This window comes from Mus caroli, chromosome 17 (assembly GCF_900094665.2).
Source record: "Mus caroli chromosome 17, CAROLI_EIJ_v1.1, whole genome shotgun sequence".
NCBI classification, from domain to species: domain Eukaryota; kingdom Metazoa; phylum Chordata; class Mammalia; order Rodentia; family Muridae; genus Mus; species Mus caroli.
Genome location: NC_034586.1, coordinates 68,116,254 through 68,121,316, shown reverse-complemented (window position 1 = coordinate 68,121,316; position 5,063 = coordinate 68,116,254). Strand labels below are relative to the sequence as shown.

Here is a 5,063-nt window from a genome sequence, read left to right as displayed (position 1 = left end):
CAGTCCCAAAATCCTGCGGCGGGGGTCGTGGGTAGCTGGCGGGTGTCAGGCAACTCTGCGCTCCAGCTACCCCGGCGCTCGATCACGTCAGTCTTATCTCTCAAGTTAGTGCTGTCGGCCACATTAGCCGGGCTTCTATCCCAGCAAATGTCACATATGCAAAGGCACAGGAACTGTATGATTTCCAGTCGGTGATGGCTTGGTGTCTGGTATACTCCAGTACCTCTGGGAAGGAAGGGAACACAATCCCCAGGGAGCTCCTCCCAGCTTGGGGTCTAATTAAGCATCCTCATGGCAGGGCCTCAGCCACTACTCTTTCCTTATTTGTCACCATTTATCACGGAGCATTTGGGAGTATGTTTTATTTGTTTAGAAGCGGCCCCTCTCGCCTTGACTGGTCTAGCAGTCCTGTGGCGATAGAAAGTGCTCCCCAAAGTGAAGTGTGTTGGTTGTCAAGACACGTATTCTGTAAGTACTGCTAACGTGACTACACAAATCTTAGGCATGAGTTGCTTAAGCTATGGTAGGCATCAAGTCTGGATGGACTCCATCTCCATGGGACTTGCAATTCATCAGGCCAGGGAAGTGGGGGGTGGACATTTTCCTGCTTTTAAGCCCCATTCTTGCTTGCCTTGCTCCTTCTCGCCTTCCTAGGAAGCCTATCCGAATGCATTGTAACTGAGACTAAAGTGCACAGTAGCCACCTGAGTCTGCTCTGATGTGGTTCATAGTTAAAAAAACAAAACAAAACAAAACAATTCAGTCATGCTTGAGAAGTCATTAGCAACACATCGCTGGCACACCTCAGTTCATTTCTGCTGTAAGAAATGCTGCAGGGTGGAAGCCGAGCTTGCTGGCAGCTGGAGCTCTGTGACAGCCTTATTGTCTGCTCCCCCTCCCACCCTGTCCCAGAGTGCTCTTAGGTAACCTGAACCCCTGCTGCCAGGCTTTCAACTCCTTCCTATCCTGTTTCCCAGGGAGGCCCACCTCACCCTCCACCAAAATTCCTTCATCTCAAGGCAAATTCCTTCATCCTCCAATCTCCTGGTACTTCCAGTCTCTCCCCAACACTGGGAATGTGGGGCACATGGTACTCTATGCAAGGTGTCACAAATATGCACAGTGACTGCTGGTGGGAAGTGGGTTTTTGTGTGGTTTTTAAATCTCCTTCTCGATGCTCTCGTACACCTCTTATAATATAACCTTTCTAAAATGACTTCTGCAAATGTGAAAAAGAAAGTTGATGTTGTAAAATGATAGGAGATTAAGCCAGAAAGCGGGTCTGGTTTTGTTTTATATCCAGCTTCTAATATTAGACTGGGAACCTAGGATTGTATTAGCTGTGCATCAGATGACTGAGGGAGTGAATGAGTTTCAGAAGGAACAAAAGACTGAGTCCTGGGCTCACTCTGCGGATCTGTAAGGCAGGTAGCAAACTTGTCTGTGTTCCCTGGGAGACTTGTGACCATCCCTCCCATTTCCCCAGTACAACGCCTCCTGTTGGGGTGGGCTAGCTCTTTGCCTTGGGTATGTCCACCCATCTGTCTGAAGCATCCCTACCCAGGATGACTGAGACTCATTTCATACTCGTTGTGGGACTCAGTGTCACCAGCTGCACTGCCGCCCATCTGAGGTTTATAGACATGCTTCCCCTGTTTATTGTGATGTTGGTTTGCACAATTTCTCTTCAGGCGCTCAGCGCCTTTCAAGCGTGAAGCCCCTTGAGATGAATGAGCCTTTATCTGGAGCTCCACGCTCCTTTACACCGTGGAAGCCAGCTGTGCCTTCGGCGTGTTTTAAATCTCCAGCTATATATATATTTTTTTTCCAGACCTTTGACTGAAAGGCCAGGCCAGGCAGAAACTGGTCTTGGAGAGGTTTCTTGATAACTGTATGGAGAGAGCAAGATTTAACCAGTTTCCCGGACAGAGGTAACAGCAGTGGCAGTGGCTGCCTCCTTTGTAGCAGGAGTGTCCAAACTTTTGACAACAGGATGTGACATGGTCATCTCAAAACATCTCTATGGAGAACTGCACAGACTATGGGAGATGGGGGGATGAAGAGGGAGGGAAGAAGGAAGCTCTCTCTTTCTCTTTTACACACACACACACACACACACACACACTCACACACTCACACTCACAACGGGAGTTAAGGAAATGGCTCAGTGAGTAAAGTTCTTACCACACAAGCATGTTCACTCAAATTCCCAGCCGGACACCACATTGGGTGCCTGTAATCCCAACACTAGTTGAGGGCAGAGACAGGCAAATCCCTGGAGTTGTGGTCACTGTGCTGGCTAGGTTTTGTTCCAACTTGATGTAGGCTAGAGTCATTTTGGAAGATGGAACCTCAATTGAGAAAATGCTCCCACAGGAATGGTCAGCCTGTGGGCAAGCCTGTGGCACATTTTCTTGACTGGGGCCAATCCTATGGGGTGGTACCAGTCCTTGGTGGGTGGTACTGGATGATATAAGGCAGCAGGCTAAGCAAGCCATGGGAAGCAATCCAGTAAGTAGCATCCCTCCAGGTTCCTGCCTTGAGATCCTGCCATAGCTTCCCTACAAGGTACAAGGTGAGATAAACCCTTTCCTCCCTAAGCTGCTATTGATTGTAGTTTTTCAGTACAGCAATAGAAACCCTAGTAAAACAGAGACAGCCTAGCCAAATCTACAATCTTATGTTAAGACAGAGAGAAAGAGAGAGACAGAGAGAGAGAGAGACAGAGAGAGAGAAGAGACAGAGAGAGAGAGAGAAAGAGAGAGAGAGAGAGAGAGAGAGANAGAGAGAGAGAGAGAGAGAGAGAGAGAGAGAGAGAGAGAGAGAGAGAGAGCGCAATTCAGGACAACACTTAATGTTGATCCTTAGCCTACACACACTAAAAGGTTCACATACCCACATGAACATTTACACAACCTCCTACCCACATCTCATGATACTTTAAGAAAGTGGGATTTTGTGTTGGGCTACAGTTATAACTACCATAGGGTTTACGCAACCAACAGGCTGCAGGTTGTCCAAGCCTGCTAGTGCCACTTGGGAGACACTAGAGACACACATAGAACTCAGCTAACTACAGACAAGACCAGGAAAGTCCCTATGTGGCTGCTCATATACTCATTGAAGGCCCCCTTGAAAGCAGCAATCAGAGGGAGAGGGAGATAAAGACCTGCCACCAACACACTCTGTGCTTTGGCAGCAGCCTCTCTCTAGGCCCTCTGCTCATCATTCAGATGAGAACAATATTACTATAATGGTTCCATGAAAGGGAAGCACCTGCTGGCTTGCCTTCTTTAAGGCCTAGGGTGTCTCCGATAGATTACCTTGGTTCTGCAGGGAGATTGGCTGTTGCCCCTTGGTCTCCTGGTTCTTGTCCATCCTGTCCATCTTCTCCTCTGGCTGTCATCATGTAATGCTTGTCCAGGAAGCAAGTCGAAGGATCAGACCACAGAGAGGAAAAGCCAGTGGCCGAGTGGGGGAGATAAGAAGTAACAAAGGAGCAGAGACCCCAGATTAGACATAAAACCCTCAGCAGCTTCTTCAGAAACTTTAAGGGGTTCTCCATGGTGTCTCTTCAAAAGGCTCTTGAAGGTGGTCCTGACAAGTGGTAGCCCTGATGGACTGGACCAAGTGACAACTCACTTTGAGTCAATAACCAGTTCTGGCTTTGGTGCTCTGCAATCTTTGCCTTTCTACTTGATCTGATGAATCCAGATCCCATGAGCCCACTCTATTCCACCAGAAACCCATCTTGAACCAAACTTCCCAAAATCCAACAGAATCCACTATTAATTCAGAAGTGTCTGTGTTGCCACCCTCTTATGAAAGGGAGAGTGTACTAGTGAATCCACAATTGTGTTTCAGAGGCAAAAAGAGAAACATAGCCCTAGTTAGTCACGTAGAGTTGGTCACCATGGGGAGACTAGTCGTCTCTCCCTGGTTCTTTTCTTTTTCTTCTTTTTTTATGCTCTCTTCCAGGAGCTGGGATGGCAGGCATGCACCTGCACACTTGGCTCATGCTTGGGTCTTACATAGAACCTGCCATTCAGGCATTTGATGGATGTCAGATGCATGAGGCAGTCTTGAATCAGAGTCATCACTGTCACCAAAAGCGCTCCAGCTTGATGTTTCCATTTTTCATTATCAACTCATTTCATAAACTAAGATCTCATCTAACAACAATCACACTTCAGTGGGTAAATTATCCCCAAATGAAATCACTCATATAACTGCTACCAAATCAAAATATGGAACATTCCAGCATCTAGGATTCTGTCCTGTACCCCACATCATCATCACAGCCTTTAAGAGAATCACTATTTGGTTGTTCTCACTATAAAGTTGTCCTAATTTTAAATTTTCATATAAATCTATATAAATAAACATAAATATTAATTGTTTTAACATTTACTTATTAGATAGATAGATAGATAGATAGATAGATAGATAGATAGATAGATAGATAGATAGATAGATAGGATATATAGATATATAAATATTTTGTGTGTGTGTGTGTGTGTGTGTGTGTATACAATACATGTGTGCAAGAATCCACAGAGGCCAGAAGAGGGGGAATTGGATCCCATGGAGCTAGAGTTTCAGACAGTTATGAGCCACCCTAGAAGGGTGTTGGGAATTGAACTTGGATCCTCTGGAAGAGCAGCAATCTCTATAAACCACCATTCTGTCCCTCAGTCTTTAACAATTTTCTGTGAGAGATTTCCATTCAGTTGTATGTATGTAATGTTTATACTTTTACTGTTGCAGAATATCCCATTGTATAAAATACCACAATTTATCCAGTGAATTGGGTTGTTTTATGCATGTTTAGTGTATTTATTTAGGATATTTGCATGGGAGGGGAAACAGGGAAATATCTACCTAGCCATTTTTAGAAAATATTTCTAAGGAGTCTGTCAAAGTGATTATGCTTGTGGCATCACACTGAGACTGTGTCTCTTCTGGAAATAAAGGTCAGGGGTGGAGCACTTGCCTGACATATACAAAGTCCTGGGTTCAGTCTTCAACATGGAAAGAGAGAGAGAGAGAGAGAGAGAGAGAGA

General features: G+C 45.6%; 1 protein-coding gene across 1 annotated transcript in view; it reads left to right on the top strand.

Moving 5' to 3' along the window:
* Alk (ALK receptor tyrosine kinase) overlaps positions 1–5,063 on the top strand; it is a 717,836-nt gene that overhangs the window by 437,811 nt on the left and 274,962 nt on the right. The gene's annotated exons all lie outside the window — the stretch shown is intronic.